At 32.8% G+C, this 21,169-nt stretch overlaps 1 long non-coding RNA gene across 2 annotated transcripts in view; it reads left to right on the forward strand.

The window, feature by feature from the left end:
- The window catches only part of LOC129534551 (uncharacterized), a 964,006-nt gene that overhangs the window by 177,830 nt on the left and 765,007 nt on the right, over positions 1-21,169 (forward strand). The window contains exons 1-2 of one of the 2 annotated variants that reach the window (XR_010134328.1): positions 8,288-8,358; positions 10,132-10,192. This is a non-coding gene — a long non-coding RNA (uncharacterized lncRNA). Of the gene's footprint in view, positions 1-8,287; positions 8,359-10,131; positions 10,193-21,169 lie in introns of those variants that run through there. The other variant, XR_010134327.1, reaches the window with a different exon arrangement.

Consider the following 21,169-nt stretch of genomic DNA (forward strand, 5'->3'; position numbering starts at 1 on the left):
CCCTGGTGAAAAATTAAGTTTTATGTTAAAGTTAAGCTTTATGTTTTTTATTTATAGGAATTCAGATAATGACTTCAGATGTAAGTTTATAAATTTTGAACTAATTACTGAGTTTTCATTGTTCCCTGATGAGCATTTGCTTAGTTTGTTGAAAACTGGAAGAGGGCTAATAAGTATTAAATTTATTAAATTTAGGGAAAAAGCATAATTTGACCAATTTTATGTAAATTTAAATAGATTTTGTTTGAAAACAAGAGGTAGCTTATTGTTTTTTGTAAATAAATCTATTTCACTTGTTAGCTGGACACTGAGCCTATTAGGCATTCCTAGCCCACAATATAACTTTCTTTCTCCACTTTAGATTGACCCAAAGTGGATGGTCAGCTTTCTAAACTGGCCTGGCTTCTTGATGAAGTTTTTGAATTCATGAGCTAGTAAGTTTGAAGTGCTTTGAGAAGGTTTGAGGTGAGGCTAGAATGAAGTGAAGAATAAGCTGTTTCTTTTTGCCCTTGCAGACTTTTCCTGTAGGAATGACAATACAGTAAAGTATTCAAATACAGCTTCATGTAAAGTATTCTTTATTTTTATTTATTTATTTATTTTTATTTTTTGAGAGAGAGTTTCACTCTTGTTGCCCAGGCTGCAGTGCAATGGTGTGATCTCAGCTTACTGCAACCTTGGCCTCCCAGGTTCAAGCGATTCTCCTGTCTCAGCCTCTTGAGTAGCTGGGATTACAGGCGCGCACCACCCAAGCCCGGCTAATTTTGTATTTTTAGTAGAGATTGCGTTTCATCATGTTGGTCAAGCTGGTCTTGAACTCTGACCTCAGGTGATCCACCCACCTTGGTCTCCCAAGTGCTGGGATTACAGGCCTGAGCCACCACACCCGGCCCAGTAAAGTAATCTTAATTAAAAAATAATCACTAAGTTTCCCCCCAAATCTTGTTTCACTTATGTAGATTAGGTTTTATTACACATACCAATTAGAATTTGTTGCAGGGAATAGCCACTCAAACTAGCCTGATTTGTATTGTAAGATTTCTGGGGAGTCTCAGGGGACCTTGTGGTTTTGGTAAAAATTTTAATTTTCAGCCAGCCTTAACTTTAGGAGGATAGTTAAACACGGCAATTTATTTTCTTATTTTTTTGTCATAATTTTTAAGAGAGAGGCACATCGATGACATTTATTTCGGTAATTAGAATAAGGTACCAATGACGTCTCCAACAAGCAAAAACCCTTTCTACCTATCTAGCTATCAATGAAGAAGTATGTCAGTGTATATCAGGAGCTTTTCAAGTAAATCAATTTGCAAAACTTTGTCAGTGGAGTTGATTTTAAATATTTCCTTTCCTAGAGTTTCCTGAAATCATGTTTTAAACATTAAAAACTTTCTAACAGGTCAGTTAGATGAAACTTTCTAACAGGTCAGTTATTGAACACACTGAGTTACCTTTTTCAATTTTCAAATTTTCTTCCTTTGATAATCTGTGTGCTTTATTCTTCAACCCTCTCCATTTTTCCATGTGAACACGTCATCTATATTGAGCTTCCCTTCAACAGGTGTTCCTGGTTTTGATAGCCACATCTATGTTAAGTGAATTTGTTTTACTTTCAATATTTTTAGACATTATTTTTTCTTGAAGGTGTCCATTCTAGAGCCCTCACCACCATTCTGAGATTTTCCCTTTATCTTTTTCCTGAGCTATGTTTCTCTTTCCTGTTGTTTTTCTTGGTTTACTGTCAACTTTGCAGTGGAGTTCATTTCCAAGAAAATTCCTGACAAGAATACTGAGGAGGTAAAATTTTGTGGCCTTGAATATACCAGAATATCTTTATTCTGTAATTATACTTGATCTATACTCTGGTAAGGTATTCAGTTTTACATTAGAAATAATTTTCTCTCAAAACTTTGAAAGTTTCTCTTCACTGTCTTCCACTTTTAGTATTTCTGTACAGAAACCCAACTTTCTCTCCAGAAACCTCATTCAGATTCCAGATTCTATGTTTTGTTTTTTTTCCTTTCATGTTAGAATGTTTCTCCACAGGTTGAAGGATCCTTGACTATTTCTCTATATTTAAGAGTAAGAGCCAAATAATAATTTGGGAAGTCTTTATAATTAGGTATCTTGATAGGTGTGGCTTATTGGTATGATGAAGTGGTAACATGGCTTTTTAATTGAGAGAGTCTAAATCTTTATGTGCGTGTGGAATTCCCTGGGCCATTCAGTTTCTCTAGCTTGAAGGGAAAATCTCTTTGGGTTTTTGAGGTAAAATTGGCAGTTTCCTATTGGTTTTCTTCAATTCAGGTTAAGGCTTCAGCTTTATCTGGTTTGCTAAGCAGTTACTATTCATCCATTTACATTATAACATTTCAGGAATGTTTTTGAAATAACTTATCTGGCATCTTCTTCTCTCCTTTTCATCCTTCAGGGTTCTAAGTTTTAAAATTATTTTACTGTCAGTTTAGTATGATTTTCAAGGGTGAGGAATAAATAACTTCATGCACTTACTGTCTTATGTTTAATCAAAAGTTTGTGAAATAATTTAAAGCAGTATATGCAGAAGTTGGTGATACTTCTATGGTGTGACATTAATACTATTTTAAATATATCAATTTATTACTATAATATCTGCAAGTAAAAGAGGCCTTAAATGCTCTGAAAGCATGAAGGCCTGCCTTTCTCAGCTCTCATGCTGTTTTCTCAGTAGAAGAGCTAATTCACCTGAAACCTTTACAGAGCCTCCTGCCTGAGTTCTCTAGTTGCACTTCACAGATACTTCTGTCATAATACTTAGTACATTTTCCTCTATCTGTTTATTTATCTTTTTCTCACTAAGCTCCACCATCCTTGAAGGCAAATATTACATCTTATTATTCATCTTTATAATCCTTGGGCTTAGCACAGTGCTTGGCATATAGCAGGTGCTCCATACATGTATACTAAAAAATGTCAAATTAATGTGTTAATAATTTCCCTAAACTTTTAAGGAGATATTAACATTTTATAACTAAAGTAATTTTCTTCTAGTCTTTTCTTCTTCTCCTCCACTCTGTCAATTTTTCTTTCATATCATTCCCACCCCGGCAAGCAAGATGAACTTTTACTCATCAGTTGAATTAAGTGGTATAGGTATGTTTCGCTGTATTTCTATTGCTATGTTTCTAAGTCATATAGGTATATTTCACTATATTTCTATTGAAGAAATAGCTAGAAAATGTAGGTTGATCCCATTTTGTAGAGGATTTTAAATGTTGGGCTAAGGTATTTTTGCTCTATGAAGTAGCCAAGAGGGTGATGTTGAAGGTTTTAAGCTAGGAAAAGTAATATTTAAATCACAACATGATAATATTAGTGGGGCAGATGGACTAGAAAAGGAGATACAGAACAAGGAGAGACCCATTACAAAGCTACTCCTATAGCCTCAGAAGAAAAATGAGCTTCTGAGAAGAGTAAGGACAATAAGAATAGAACATATGTTTTTAAAATATTTTCATTACTATTTATTTATGTTCATATTCAATTGTATACTTATTCATTGTCTCTCCCCTCCCACTAGAATGTAATCTCCCTGAGAGCAAGAGTCTGTATCTCCTTCGGCTCCAATCTCCAATGTCTAGAATAGTGCTTGCAAGATAGTAATTGTTCAGTACACACTTCTTGAAGGAATTAAGGAGACAGACAAGCTAAAAAGAAACAGAACAAAAATCAAATAGGGCAGTCTCAGATGCACAAATTAAGTGAAGTAAATTCAAACAGGCCAGTAGTCACAATTAATATGTATGGAGCAAACTCTCCAAATAAAAGACAAAAGTGGTCAGACTGGATTTTTAAAATTTCAGTAGTATGCTCTCTAAAGATTTGTACTTAAAACATAAAGACACAGCCATGATGAAAGTAAATGATGAAAACGAATCCCAGATAATTACTAGCCAGAAGAAAGGTGTTATCACTATATTATTTTTGTATAGAATAATTTAAACCAGTATAAAGTTAAATGGAACATATAAATATATATGTATGCATATTAGAAAATTATATAAGCCTAATATTATTAAAAAATAAATATAGTTAATAATAGAGTATTGTACATTTCAAAATTGCTGAGAGTAAATTTCTAATGTTCTTACCACAAAAGAATGTTAAGTATTTGAGGTGATGGATATGTTAACTAGTTTGATTTAATTATTCCTTATTAACATCTCTTTGTGTGCCATAAGTTTATACAATTATAAATTGTCATTTTATTTAAAAATTCATTGTTAATGTCTTAATATTTACATATAGATTTTAGTAATTGACTTTCAAATAAATAAATTTCAAAAGTATATTTATATATAATCTAAAGTTTGACTTAAGGCCAGCTGTAGTGGCTCATGCCTGTAATTCCAGCATTTTGGGAGGCCAAGGCAGGAGGATCAATGGAGGCCAAGAGTTTGATACAAGCCTGGGCAACATAGCAAGACCCTGTCTCTACTAAAAATTAAAAAATTAACTGAGCATGATGGCACATGCCTGTATTCCCAGCTACTTGGGAGGTTGACTTGGGAGTACCACCTGAGCCCTAGAGTTTGGAGGTTATGGTGAGCTGTGATTACGCCACTGCCTGGTTGACAGAATAAGACCTTGTTTCAAAATATATATTTATATATATAAATTTTAAAAATTAAGTTTGACTTAAAAATATATATAAACATAAATGGATAACACTACATGGGAGAATGACAAATCCACAATTCAAAAATATCTTAACATAATTCTCTCGGTAGCTGACAGAAGCTTCACCTAATGGGTCTATATAGAACTTACATAGAAGTTTCTTTTCAAGCACTAGTGTAATATTTAGATTAAATGGGAAAAATAAGTCCATTATAGACTACAGAACTAACATAAGCTAGAAGAACACGTAACAAAATGAAAAAGAATATGGGTGATACACGGAGGGCACTGGGGATGAGAGTGGGCATGGAGGATGACAGTAGGGAGGGACAAGCACATGGGGCTGGGCTGAGAAGAGTCTGATATGAGATCACAGGTTTCAAGTTGAGGAATAGCACAGTCAGACTGTGTTAGCAAGATTATTTTAATGAGAATTTAGAGAAGGCAATGAGTGGTAGAATCTGAGATAAAGGAGACAAGTTGGAGACTATTACAGTAGTTCAGGCATGAGACAATGAGGTTCTGAGCTAAGTATCAGCAAAGATGATTCTGTTTTAGCCAATGTCATGGAAATAGAATTGTTAGTACACAGGTGACTTTTGAGTAGGGAAATAGCAGGATGGCTCCCAGTTTTCTGGGATAGATGAATGATAGTGCCATTAACCAAGATAGGATCTTTAGCCAAAGGGCAGGTTCAAGGGGATACATGTGACACTTGAGGTTTAAGAACACATTTTCATTTAAAATTAGTTTTGTAATTTTAAAATGCTTGTGATAGTGCAACAATGGAAAATATTTTACCTTCCTGTTGAATCGTTTTTTTTTTCTCACATAACCAGGTAACATGGCATCTCTGACTTAATGAGTATAAATATCACGTGAAAGACCTTTACCTGGAATTGGCAGACTTTCCCTCATTGCTATGTGACTTGATTTATATCTTCTGTGCTAGTGCATGTAATATGTCTTTTGGTTAAATAACTATATATATATATATATATATATATATAGTTTTACATATATATATGTAAAACTTCCTGGATGTAGTAGATTTTTCAATCCATTCCTTAAAGTATAATTTCTGAGAACGATCCCAATTTAGCTGTCCTCAAATATGCACGATCTGAATCAGTGAATGTGTGTTACCTCTAGTGGGATCAGTGCAGTCTCACTAATATTTGATATACATCAAAATCTCTTGCTTCATATTTCACATTCTTTTCCTATTTTAAGAACTAATTTTTGAAAGTAAAAAAACTTGACAGTAATAATAGTGATGATGATCATGATCATGGTAAAGTAGAGAGCTTCTTATGGCTCAAATTAAGCATTTTAAATGTAATCCTTAAAAACATCACCTTGCACATGTTATAAGCCCTATTTGAGGAAATGGAGGGTCTGATAAGTTAAATGACATTTTAGAGGTTATATAGCAAGCAAAAGTTGAGGCTGTAATGTAATTCCAGATCTCTGATTCCAGTGTTTGCATTCCTAATAATTATTGTAAAATGCTATAGGAAATTTGACCTGGATTTGATCAATCAAAAATAGTTATTTTCTAGAAAAGAAGACCTGTAATGTTCTCAACACAAAGAAAAGATAAATGTTTGAGACGATGGATGTAACAATTACCTGATTTGATTATTACTACACATTGTATACAGATATCAAAATATCACAGGCACCCCCCAAATATGTACAACTGTTAGATATTAGTTGAAAAATTTACACATTAAAAGTAGCTATTTATAAAGTAACTTCCTATTTTGAGATTATGTCTACTGCTTTGGGTTTCTTAGACAATACACAGCATGTTTCTTATAAATCAGTCAATAATTGTGCAGCTCATGTACAGACATCAGTGGTGTCTGTTGTAGGAGATAAAAACAGTCAGCACAAATTTGTTTATTGTATTTGTCCCAATTCATATTTATGATTTTTTTGTCTTTTCATCAATATAACCACTGAAAAAGATTTAGCAATTATGGCTTTTTGCATTGCTTTGCTTTTTTTTCTTCAAGTGGTGAACTGTGGCATTATAGCGTGCTTGGGAAGTTTATCACTAGGAGATAAAACAAATACTATGTTAATTCTCAGAACTGAAACAAATTGGTGACGACTGTTTTGAAGTGTGCAATTAAATATTGTTCTACTAAAAAGTCAGCAATGGTGATATATTCTCTAAGGTGCTTGAAGAATTTGATGACGTATAATTACCACTAAAGGATAGGTTTTCCAATATTGACCTTGGCGGATGTCATAGCTGTGTTGGGTTCTGTGCCAAACATGGGTCAACTTCTGAGAATCCAATTGCACATTTTTAACTTTATAAAATTAAAAATCATCTGCAAATTGTCTTTAGCCCTTGCCATATTCTGGGAAAGGCTCCAAATTTCTATCAGATCATATGGTATAATTTTTGCCTAGTATTAATAATAGTAACAATAATAATGGGAATATAGAGTAGGTAACTATGTACCATGTGCCAGGAATTGTGCTCAGTGCTTTACATGAACTACTTAATCCACAAAAAGCATATCATTCTGGATATAGTTATTAGTCCCACTTTACAAATGATGACCATGAGCCTTGGAGAAGTTAAATAACTTGCTCAAGGTCACACACACAGTATGTACTAGAACTGGAATTTGATCACATATTCTGCTCAAGTATGCTCAGTAGTTCTGTAAATGAAATTTGCAAAGTTTCAGAGAGTAGTGGAGGCAAACAGAATGCCCATTTGTTTTTTGGCCTGACACCTAGGTCATCATTCATGACAGCTTGATGCACATTCACTGATTCCAAGTGTCAGTTGAGAATGGCTGATGCAACGGCCCCATAGCACTCACATTTGTTGGAAAATTCCATGTTGATCTTTATATATATACATATATATGTATATACACATATATATGCATATATATGTATATACACGTATATACGTATATATGTATATACACATATATGTATATACACATATATACATATATACATATATACGTGTATATACATATATACGTATATATGTATACACATATATGTATATATATGTGTGTATATATACGTATATCTATGCATATATATGTATATATATATTATATATACACATATACATATATACACATATATATGCGCACACACATATATATATACACACACACACACATATATATAACAGTAGTTGCTTAAGCTTCCAATATTGGCCTCTTCGGTCATGGTACATTATTTTGAGTGTTGGGAGTCAGTATGCCTGAGGTGCAAAGATGATAATGTACTTCCTGTAGACATGAAGGCACTCAGAAATAAAGCAAGACCATTGAACTGTCATTTGTTGTTCTTCCTACTCAGGCTTTTAAAAAAGAAACTAAGGTCAGTTAACTGGGAAGCTTAACCTCTCTTAGCTTGTCTTTCTTTGCATAGGCTTTTAGCCTTTTAAATAAATCATTTTTTTCTCTTCTCTCCCTCCCAACCCCCTATCCATTTTGAACACGTTCTTGGATTTCTCATGCTAGGCCTAAGGAGCAGACTGCTTATATTCAAGAATGATTTGGAGGGGATAAAGTGTGCAAGATTTTGAATTCTTGCCATAAGTCCCTGGCAGACAGCCAGGCAGCCTCAGAGGAATAAGGCTAATGAAGGGAGGGTAAAGAAGATCCGGGAGTGCGGCTGGTAATGCAGTATTCATTTAATTGGGAGCAGGTACCGGTGCAAACTTCTCCATTTTAATTGGAAAAAGGGAAGGGGATTGTTAAGGACGAAGGAAAAAAGAATGCATAAAGTTTCCAAGCCGAGGAGCCAAAGGCAGCCCTGTCTACGCCAGAGAAAGAACTCAATTTAGGGCAATTTGCTCTGCAAGCTGGGCTGCAGCCTCCCCTGGGAATAGGGATGAGGAAGAAAATGAAACCAAAAGAGAACTTGATAAAATCACCTAGCACAGACAATCTCAGTAGAATAGGTTTTACTGAGTTAAATCTGCCCCAATCAATATGATTCTTTTCATATAAGTTACAAATAAAAAGCCACAAGATTACAATAAAAATCGAGACTCGAGCGCTGCTGATGTTGCACCTGGGAGTCTTAAGAACTTGTTATGGAATATATGTTTTTGCAACTATAATGTTTGTTTTTCCTTTCACCCTGGTCATGTGAATCAACTGTTTGCTTTCCTTCTCTATCCATTTAGTTTTATATATTGTTTTTAAAACCCAACAGAGGCAACTCTTTCTGCTTAATTTCTCTTACACTAGAGGTTGGGGATCGGTGGTTTCATTTTGTTTTCCAATGTGTTGAATCTAACGTAGTTCTGATTTCTCATACTAATAATAAATGAAGAGATTTCTTCTTATTGTATATTTTTGTGACGTAAGGAATTATAAATGTTAATGTATGAGTAAAGGAATAAAAGGGAGGCAAGACTTCATGTAAGAAGGGAAAGAAATGCTTTTGAGGCATATAAGAAACTATTAAAATAGAACATCTTATAGTTTATATGTAATAATTATTAATAATCTTTGACTGTGCTGGAGAAATATGAATTTTGAGCAGCCGATGGTTTCAATGTGATAATTTTTTTTGATCCTTAATGAATAAGGAGGCAAAAGACTAGAAAAAAAATTTAGTCTTTCTTCCAGTGTGGTTGACTAATCAACAAAGAACTTGGAGACAGATACTTTATTTTAGTACATAAAAGTACATCTTAAAGATTAATATAAAGGACTTAGATCTCAGGTTTCCTGGCACTTTTGTTTTGTTATTAAATTTCTTTAAAATAATGCATAATGGAAAATAAAAGGATCATGGTGCCTTGTTGTGGTAGATCTCACTTTCAGTCTGGTTGGTTATACATTCACTGTTTGTAAACCTAAAAGAAGAGTTGACTATGAACATTTTATCTCTTTGATGATTATCATTGTGGGTTGGCAAAATTTTTGCTAATATGTGCTAGCAGACTGTGGATTGATTATTTGACTTTCTCTCAGTTACTAGGAAGTTCGGATTAGAACTGAAAAGAGACTTTTCTGGATAGAGAAAAAAGAGTAACATTTCAAAATGTGATGAGATGTTACTCCAAATATTCCTTCTCATTTTTCTTGATACCATGCTACATAAATGAGTCAATTTATCCACCAAAAATATTTATAGAGGACTTCTCCATGTTAAGCACTGTAGAAAATGCAAAGATGAGAATAACATAGAACTTGTCGTCAAGAAACGTACTTTATAAATGGGAAGGCCAGACAAAATATAATACAAAGGCCAAGTACAAAATTAGACAACAGAAAAAAAAGATGTTCCCAAGCAATATATAACTGATGAAGTATCAAACCATATATTTTTTTAAGTTTGCAATGCTAATATCTGAATATGGACAATTTGTGTCATATTTTTGGGAAGAGCAGTAGATCAAAGTAGTTTGTTGAAGGCTGGAAAGTGTTTATGGAACTGATGGTACTTTACTTGCTTTGTATTTAGACGGGCAGGAGAGGATGCAGGAGACTGTACAAAGTTCAAGAAACGATATGCTTTAATCAAGGTAAGAAACTGGGAGAAGAGAGGAAGTGGCAAATATGTTTAGGTTATATGAGATTCTTATAGAGAATGAAAGGGAATTCATTGAGGCCACATTTTAGAAGGTCGTGATCAGAATGTTTTGTTTATCCTATATCTAATGATTTTTGATGAAAAATTTACAAAAAGGATAAAATGCTCTTTTAGGGAGACTGACCCAGTGGCAGGACATGATATAAATTAAAGGGATGGGGGCCTAACATTTGTTCATAGTCTCATTTTTCCCCCCACATGACTAAATATTCATGTTCTCCTTTGTTTTTCTCCATGGATGGAGTCTCCATCCATAAAACTGCTTCACAGAGTTTCACCTCCTGCCTATGCTGACAGGGGCCTTCCTCTCTTTCCTGGGTGTGGGTGGCAGTGTCCGTAAGGCTGCCAGCCCTGAGTGTCACAAGAGTGCAGGGTGTGAGGAAACAGCAGGGAGAAAGGCTCTTTCCCCAACTCAGAATCGCACTTGTGCCAAGAGTTACCCAAAGACTCTCATGAAAATATTTCAATATCTCAGGCTTTCTAAGAATCACAGGAAATCTCTCATAAGACAGTTCTGTTACTTTTTCACCTTTACCTCTGGAACCTTGAATGCATCAGGCAGGGAATGATGCCATCGCCTTCATTATTCTTGTCTCCCCTAATTTGATGGCTTCTGGTCGCAACTAAACTTTTCTTGCTTAATTATAAAACAACAGTTCACACAAGTCAATGGGGCTGGTGTGTATTTAATATCAATGAGTGGAAGAAGGGGTCTTCTCTACAGCTCAGCCACCCACCCGAATGCTGTGTTTGATTCTGGTTCTGTAATCTGCTATTTACAGTTAAGCCTCTGGAAAAGTAGCAATTCAGGGGGTTTTCCTTCATCTCACTCCCACTGTTCCCTTCCCTTAATACACCTTTTCCCACTGGAGCATATTTAAAAGAGATGCAAATGCTTAAAATATGTTTGAGGATAGGAGGGGTTTTTCAACTCCTGGCCCTTTTTGTAGGCTTATTGACTGTTAGCACCTTTTTGTTATTTGTAAAGAGGAAGAAGACTGAGAACCTTTCTGCCATGATATTTCTCAAAGTGTGCCAAATAAATAGATTACTACCTGCCTTATTCATCTATAAGATGACTCTGTTCTGATAACTTTGGCATAGTTCTATAAAAAAGGGAAACTACCTGTTTAGACTTGCTTGGAAGTTATCTAATAATTACCAATTCAAATGTAATGGGATTAAATATATTGCTTTGAAAATAAGAGGTAAAATCATTTTTAGGTGTATATTATTGGAATGATAACACTATTTTACAGTGTTTTAATTTCAGTAGCACCAATGTAACAGCTGAATAGCTATTAGAGAAATGCATTAATTAAAAACTGTGGATCAATTATGGATGAGAATTTCTTATTAGTTTTTATATGGCCTTGTGCCTTTTTGAGGACTGTGATTTTGTACAAATTTTAATTGAAGATATATCTCTGCTTCTTCATAACTCATGAAATTCAGTATATTCTCTCTTGCAGACAGCACCGATGACTATATTAATTTAGAAAGAACCAAGTTCAAGTGTCAAAAACAAGTTAAACCATTGATGTTATTAGACAATACCAAGTTCACCTAACATTTATGGAGCCCCTAGTCTAGCTAGACATTATGCTATTAAATGATATTGCTTACGTAACTTATGATTCTTCAAAGGGAGGAATGACATAGGTATTCATATTCACATTTTACAGATGAGAAATGTGAAATCTGAACAAGTTAGATGGTGACTCCATGTCTAGTGAGTAACAGAGGTGGAATTTGTAGCCAGAGTTGCTGATGCTAATGTGGAAGTGAAGAAGTGATTTTGCTATTACTGAATTTATGACCTCAGTTTAACTCATCTACCTCAAAATCTGCAAAACTTTTCTGGAACTATTAAAAGAGTCAACATTCTTGTGAATTATTACACATATTTGGTGGATGAGGGCAAAATATGAGAAAATTACATTCTTCTTTCTGATAGGAATATTCCTTTAAGTAAATAAACAGCATACGCTTCCTTTTTAATTATTATTTTTAGGTGATAAAAGGCAATTAAATAACCCGACTATAATTTTATTATTATATTTTAGATAGCCTTAGCTTTGTGCTGCTTAAAATAATAACTTTGAAACTCTTAAAAATAAATACATTTTGTTCATTAATGCTAAATGATTTTTTTCATTTCCTAAGTTTTTACTTTGAAAGATTTCAAGCCTATGAATAAACTAAAAACATATATAATGAACACTCATATGTCTCATCTAAGTACACCAGAGGTTACCAATTTCCTACATTGGCAATCTCGCTCTCTCTCTGTGTCCTTCTCACATACAGAAATAATTTACTGAACCATTTAGAAATCAGTTGCAGACATCATGATAATTCACCCCAAATACTTCAACATCTATTTCTTCAAGATGAGGACATTCTTCTTCATAACCTTAATGGTGTTGTTACACCCAAAATATAAACTATTGATGTAAGAAAAATACCTGATATCAGCCCATATTAAAATTTTTCCATTATGAAATTCATATTTCTTATAGTTGTTTCACTTTTCAACTGATGATTCAATCAAGGATTATTCAATACCCTTAGTTGTCTTGTCTTTAATATAGAATAGTCCCTCTCTTGTCTCATGAATTTGAAATTTTGAAAAGTCTAGGCCAGTGTTTTTTTTATTTTTTTCACAGTGTCCCACTGATTATTTCTGGATTTTTAGAATCAGTTGAAATACTTTTTGTCAAGAATAATAAACAGATGATCTTGTGTCCTTCTCAGTGTATCACATTAATAATATTGACTTGTACCATTATTGGTCATGCTTTATTGTTTATTCGATTAAACTGATATCTCTGAGATTCTTTCATTGTAAAGGGTAAACTTCTTTCTCAGTTGATAGATAACTGTGGTTAACGCTTTAAGACTGTATACAAATCTTGCTCTCAAAAAATTGATTTAATATTTTTTAACATTCATGATAATCTTAGCATTAGTGCTTGCAAAATAAAAATTTTTTAATTTATATCTTTTGTTTTATATTTACTAATAGACTTTCTTCAAGGAAGAACTTTCTCTTCCCCATCTCTTTTATTTTTTAAAATATCATTATGGATTTAGGAATTTTTAAAATATTTGATGTGTTATCATCCATTGCCATCATTATTTTTTTGATTGCTCAAATTATCCCAAATATGTGAAGTAGAAGCCCCTTCAAGTTGACCTCTGTGTCGTTTGATATAGCCTTATCAATCTTTGAGCATTTTCTTTGCTTTCTGTCTCAGCAATATGTTACAAACCTACCTTGCACTTTCCATGCCTAAGAGCTGGAATCAACCATTTCTCCAAAGAGCTCTGGTTCCTTATAGTGGGGAATTGTATTTAGAAACCAAGATTCAGGTTCATCATATGCTTATTCAGTCAGTCAATGCAGTATATGTATCTCTTATACTGAAAGCTGCATTGCAGAGTTCTTTCACACTGTCTCTTATACTGAAAGCTGCATTGCAGAGTTCTTCCACACTTCCTATGTTGGAATCTTACTTTTTCCACAGTGAAGATCCTGACTGTCAACACCAATGTATTTATTCATTTAGTGTATTTTACAGCACCCACAAAATATTTTCAGAATTACTACACCGATACCACTACCAACAGCAAACTTGCTAAGTAAACTTAAAGTTTTTTAAAGTTCTTTTTGTCTTTAAAATGTATTCTACTAGGGGTTAATAATCACAGTACTGTGTTCAAAAATTTCTGAAATTGTGTGTGTGTGTGTGTGTGTGTGTGTGTACGGACACGTATGTTATAAATTTGCTATAGCTAAATTTGTTTCTGTTTCTGTTCAATTTTAGTGATTTTTTTTGGATTCTTGATTTCATTTCTAAATTTATATAAAGAAGTGATATGCTTACATATCAAATGCTATATATATATATTATATATGGATGAATCAGAAAAGTTTGATTCTTTTTCCTTTCTCTTATACTTTTTTCCCACTTTTCATCTTTAGGTAACAATTTTCATTAGTTTCTGGTTTTTTTCTGTGTGTGTCTATTTTCGCAAATACATACACAAATGTATTAAGCAATACGTACACAAACAAACATGCTTAATGTGTGTCTTCATTCTCTTCATTCTTACACAGTAGGTTATAATATATATTTTTACATTTAACAATATATCCTGGGAATCACTCCTTACCAGTTTACTGGCATCTTCTTTAGTGTTTTGTATAGCTACAAAGTACCCATTTTTGGATGTTCGGTAATGTATAAAAATCTATTGCTTGCTACTGCAGGGAATTTAAGTTGTTTTCAATATTTTGCTATTACAATTAATGTTTCAATGAATACACTTAAACACTTATACATACGTTTTGTAGTTGTAGAGATATATCCTCAGTTTAAATTTTTAGAAGTGGAACTGCTGGATCGAAGGATAGGTTTTGTTTTGCTAACTTTTGCTAAATTCCCCTCCACAGGATGGTATAATGTGATGTTCTGACCAACAACGTATGAGGATGTGTTTCTTCACAACCTCACTAGCAGGGTGTATGGTGAAGCTTTGGATTTCTGTCAACCTGATAAGGGAGAAATGGTCAGTCAGTGGAGTTTTAATTTACGTTTTTATAAATTAAGTGACTGGAAGCATCTTACATGTATTTTAAGACCGTTTGTATATGTTTTTTTTTTCTGTGGAACATATGTTCATGTCTCTCTCATTTTTCAGATTTCTTTATATTTTTGGAATATTAACCTTTTATCTGCAATATATGTTGCAAATATTTTCTCACATTTTGTCATTTTTGTTTTGATTTTGCTCATAGTGTTTTTTTCCTGCAAAAGGTTATTTTAAAATATTTTATGTAGTTTAATTTATCTTTTATTGTATCTGGATTTTGCGGTAGAAAGGCTTTCCCCATATCAAGGTTAAAAAGGAATTAATCTATGTCCTCTTCTAGTATATATATGATTTCATTTTTTATATTTAGATATCTGATCTATTTTTAGTTTATTTTTGTATATTTGTGGTACAGATCTGATATCACATTTCCCCAAAAGGAGTGATTGGAAATGGTGTATATATATATGTGTATATATATATATACACGCACACACGCACATGTACACACATGTGTTTTTATATATACACATATGTACATACATATGTACACACATGTGTGTATATATATACACACATATATACACACACATATACACACATATACACATATATACACATATATACATATATACACATATATATACATACACACACACACACACACACACATATATATATATATAAAATTTACATACGTACTGGGCTTTCTCATTGATTCTGTTTATACTCCCATAACACCGTGCCTTGATTATATCTTAGTATCTGTTTGGCTAGACACTCTATTGCTGCTTTTGAGGATTATTCTAGTTTTTCTACCATAATTATTTTCCTTAAAATTTTAAAATCAACTTATCTGGCTTCAAACATATTGTTCTTCGTATTTTTATGGAGTCACGTTGTTTCTAGATTAACACGGTGAGAATTGCCATCTTCGTGGTGTTGACTCAGACCATCTAAGAACAGATAGTTTTCCCTTTAAGTTCACTTTTCATTCGGAGTATTTTAAAGTTTTCTTTAAGAACCTTTTTAACATCACTTGTTAGGTTTACTTCTAAGTACTTCATTTTTTTTGGTGGCCATGATAAATAGCATTTCTCTTACATTGTATCTTCTAATTGATAATTTGTATATATGGAGTACATTAATTTGTGTATAGTATTTCTCTTTCTACTGTTTTAAATTTTATTTTTGGTTTCAGATTAGTCATTAAATCCTCGAGTTTTTTATGTATACTATCTTGTCATCTTCAAATAGGATGCTTTACACTTCTTTTATGTTCTTTTGTCTCTATTTCCTCATATCTAATTTCATTGATTAATATCTCAAATGCAGAATTATAATTGGAGACAGTGAACATTTTGCCTTTTTCCTGCCCATAAAGGGAGTGTCTTTAGTGTTTCCTATTAAGTCAAATAGGTCAGATACTGGCTTTAGGATACACACAACACACACACACACACACACACACACACACATCTATTTTATTTAAAATGGGTGCTGAAATGTGTTGAATCTTCTTTTAAGTTTTCAACGTTTATGGAATCAATCATGTGTTTTTTTTCTTATATTTACTAATATGGTGAAGTACACTGATGCACTGATGGATTTCCAAATATTAAGTTTCCCTTGCATTCCTGGAATAAATACCATTTGACCATGATGTATTTTTTTTGTATATACTATTGGACTCTGTTTGCTAATATTTTAATTACAATTTTGAAGAAATATTAATAAATGTTATTTTAATTTCTTAAAGCTATAATTACTAGGTTTAGGTATCAAGGTTTTGTGTACTCTCCCAAGAAACACAACAGAATTTGGAAGTTTTTATTTTTCCCCTTATGCTCTGGAATTATTTAATATCACTGGACTTCTATTTTCATCCTTGGAGATTTCCAGAAGTTGCCCTTTGAAAACATCTGGACTTGGTGATCTGTACGTGGGGTAATACTTTACTAATTTTCTCTATTTCTGCTGTGGAAATTGATTTGTTTACACTTTCAGTTCCTACTGAGATCAATTTGGTAAAAATATTTTTCTTTAGAATTAGTCATTTCATCTAGATTTTCAAGTTTATTTGTTGTGCAAAGTAAAAGGTAAAAGTCACATGACTTTGAAATTTACTCTTATTTTAATGTTTATTTTGTCCCCTGTAGTTCATTATTTCATGTAGTTTTGCTTTCTTTTAATGATTAGTCAATGATTTGTTTTGTTTTTTAATTAAAATACTAAATTTCTATTATTTTGTGTTTTCTAACTTTATTAATATCTGCTTTTATTTTATTTTGTTCCCTTTTGCTTAGGTTTACATTTTGTCCTTTTCTAGCTCTTTCAATTGGGAATTTAACTCGTATATTTTCTGCTTATTAGTGATTTAATGTAATGACATAAATCCTGATATGTAGAATCTGTAATTCCATTTTGGTCTTTTTCCTTTTGCTCAATAATTACTTACTAGAGAGTTTTAAAATTCAACTTGCAATAACCTTAAAATATTGTTATAACTGTAAAATGTCATGATGTTGTGGTCATGTTTGTATTTTTCCTCTCGTAGAAATTATTAAGATTTTTGTAATAGTTTATTATACAGGAATACTTCATTTTATTTTGCCCTGCTTTATTATGCTTCACAGATATTACATGTTTTACAAATTGATGATTTGTGACAACCCTGCACTGAACATGTCTATTGGTATCATATTTCAACGTGTGCCCATTTCCTATCTGTGTCACATTTTGGTAATTCTCAAAATATTTTAAGTTTATTATTATTATTATCATTATTATATCTGTTCAGTGATCTTTCAAATACTATCATACTGTAATTGTCTTGGCGTACCACGAACCATGCCTATAGAAGATGGCAAACTTAATTGATAAATGTGACACATTTTCTGACGGCCCCACCAACCAGCTGTTCTCCCATCTCTCTCCCTCTCCTTGAACCTCCCTATTCTCCGAGAGACGACAATATTGAAATTAAGCCAATTAATAACACTGCGATAATACTAAAGCTAGCACTGATTAAGCTCAGTGGAAAAGGAATGTTGAAAGTCAAGACAGGAGAAAAGCCAGGCCTCCTACACCAAACAGTCAGCTAAGTTGAGAATGCGAAGTGAAAGTTTTTGAAGGAAATTAGAAGTGCTATTTCAGTGAACTCATGAATGTCAAGAAAGCAAAACAGCCTTATTGCTGATATAGAGAAAGTTTTAGTGGTCTGGAAAGAAGATCAAACAAGCCACAACATTATCTAAAGCCAACGCCTAATCCAGAATTGGTACTAATTCTCTTTAATTCTGTGAAGGCAGGGAGAGGTGAAGAAGCTGCAGAAAAAGTTGGAAGCTAACAGAAGTTTATTAGGTTTAAGGAAAGAAGCTGTATTTACAACATAAAAATGTAAGATGAAGCAACAACTGTTGAGTTGAATTCAACTTAAGTCACCAGCTGCATTAGCAAGTGCTGAGGTAGGAGCTGTAGCAAGTTATCCAGAAGATTTAGCTGAGACAATTGATGAAGATGGCTGCATTAAACAACAGATTTTCAGTGTAGGCAAATAGCCTTTTATTGGAAGAAGATGCCATCTAGGACTTTCATAACTATAGAGGAAAAGTTGTTGAGTTCGATGCTTTGAAGGACAGGCTGACTCTCTTGTGAAGGGCTAATGGAGCTTGTGACTTACATTGAATTCAATGCTCATTTACCATTCTGAAAAGTCCTAGGGCCCTTAAGAATTATGCTAAATCTACTCTGCTTTTGCCCTGTAAATTGAAAAACAAAGCCTGGATAATGGCACATCTGTTTACAGTGTGGTTTACTGAATATTTTAAGTCCACTATTGAGACCTACTGCTCAGAAGACTCCTTTCAGAATATTGCTGCACATTGACATAGTCACCAAAGAGCTCTGTTGGAGATGTACAAGAAGGCTCATGTTGTTTTCCTGTCTGCTGACACAACATCCATTATGCAGCTCATGGATCAAGGAATAATTTTGACTTTCAATGATTATTACTTAAGAAATGTATTTTTTAAGGCTATAGCTGCCATAAATATTGACTCCTTTTATGGATATGGGTAATATAAATTGAAAATCTTCTGGTAATTCTAGATGTCATTAGGAACATAAATAATTTATGAAAGAAATTCAAAATATCAGCATTAACAGGATTTTGTAATAAGTTGATTCAAACTCTCATGGATGACTTCGAGGGGTTCAAGACTTCAGGGAGGAAGTAACTGTAGATATGGTGGAAATAAGAGGACAAGAGTAGTGGAGCCTGAAGATATGATTGAATTGTTGCAATCTCATAATAAAACTTTAATGGATGAGAAGTTTCTTTTCATACATGAGCAAAGAAAGTGTTTGTGATGCTGTGAACATTGTTGAAATGACAAAAGAGATTTAGAATATTTCATACAATTAGTTGATAAAACAGTGACAGGGTTTGAGAGAATCGACTTCAATTTTGAATGAAATTGTGCTGTGAGTACAATGCTATCAAACAGTATTGCCTGCTGTGGAGAAATCTTTTGTAAAAATAAGAATCACTCAATGGGGCATACTTTATTGTTGTCCTATTTTAAGATATTGCTACAGTCATCCTAACCTTCAGGAACCACCACTCTAATTAGTCAGCAGCCATCAATATTGAGGCAAGATCCTCCACCAGCAAAAAGATTATAACTTGCTCAAGACTCAGATAATGGTTAGCATTTTTAAACAATAAGGTATTTAAAAATTAAGGTATGTACATGGAGTTTTTAGACATAATGCTATTGCACATTTAACAAACTGCAGTCTAGTGTACACATAACTTTTATATGCACTTGGAAACCAAAACAATTGTGTGACTTCCTTTATCACAATATTTACTTTATTGTGATTGTCTGGAACCAAACTTGCCATATTGCTGAGGTATGCCTGTATGTTCAGTTTTTATAAATGTTCCATGTGTGCCTTAGAATAAGGTAAATGTTTGTTTTTTGCGATGTGAAGTTGAATATATCTCTATCTACCTATTGGTTTTCATCTTATTGATTCTGTCATTTAGTTTTTTGCCACCTATCTGGTAGGGAGTGTGAGTAAAAATCTCCTTTAAATAATGTGTTTCTGTCACTTGTGCTAGCATCATCTGTAATTCTGAAGTTGGTCAATATGTTACTTGTTGCATAGAAATTGATAGCTCATATCTTCATTGTCCAATTTTGATTTTTGTTATAAAGTTCTTATTTAAAAATCTTAATTAATGCTTTCTGGTCTGGATTGTACCTTGTTATAATTATCTCAATCACTCCTTTATTATTATTATTATTATTATTATTATTTTTTGCAGTTTGCTGGTATGCTCTTACCCATCCCTTTATTTTCATCCTTTGTGAATCACTTTGTTTTAGATTTATCTCTTGCATACAATGTAGCACTGGCTTTCATTTTGTGAGCCAACCTAAAATCTTATTTCTTAAATAAATATGTTAAGACCACTAACATTGGCTAATATGACTGATACTCTTTATCTCAACTATTATTTTATACTACATATATGGTTAATAAAGTATATATTTTGTGCTACATTTATTTCAAATTTCTATGATATATATTTAGGCTCACACCATTGGTTTTCAGCTTTAATGATGTATTCTTTCATTCTCTCCTATTTTTTATTTAGGGGTTAATAATTTATTTGATTTCCCTTTTCTGTGTTCCTTTTTCTCTAATTTATTTAGTTTCATTATTTTCATTTGTCAGAACACATAACATTTACATTATTATACATTTGTCCAAAAGTTTTGCTTTATTTAGTTTTTCATGTTAGATCTGCAATTAAAAATATTACATAACTATTGTCAGTTATTCTGTGCCATTTTTGCAGATATTTTCATGTTGAATGAAGCTTCTATTACAGTAGATTTCTATAATATCCTGTGAGAATTTGCACACAACACTATTTTTGTATAGACTTTAAATGTGAAGAACAGCTTACTTTAGTTCTCTGAATTTCTCGAAATTAATGTTCTGCTATTGTCTTGCTTTGTATTTTGTTGTGAGACACTTATTTTAACCTCCTATTCTTTAATTATAAACTTCTTGATCTTTTGTTAGGAGACCCTGAAGAGTTCTTTTCTTTATCTTTAAATTCTAATAGTTTTCCTAGTCTATATTCAAATTAACCATTCTGGGTCAACTTTTCTAAGTGCATGAACTCTTTCAAAATACAGATTTATGTCTTCCTTTTACTTCTGGAACATTTTCTTAAATTATCTTTTAACATATTAGTTTTATTCCATTGGTTTGGTTTTTTCATCATGGA

This window comes from Gorilla gorilla, chromosome 5 (assembly GCF_029281585.2).
Source record: "Gorilla gorilla gorilla isolate KB3781 chromosome 5, NHGRI_mGorGor1-v2.1_pri, whole genome shotgun sequence".
In the NCBI taxonomy this organism is placed as follows: domain Eukaryota; kingdom Metazoa; phylum Chordata; class Mammalia; order Primates; family Hominidae; genus Gorilla; species Gorilla gorilla.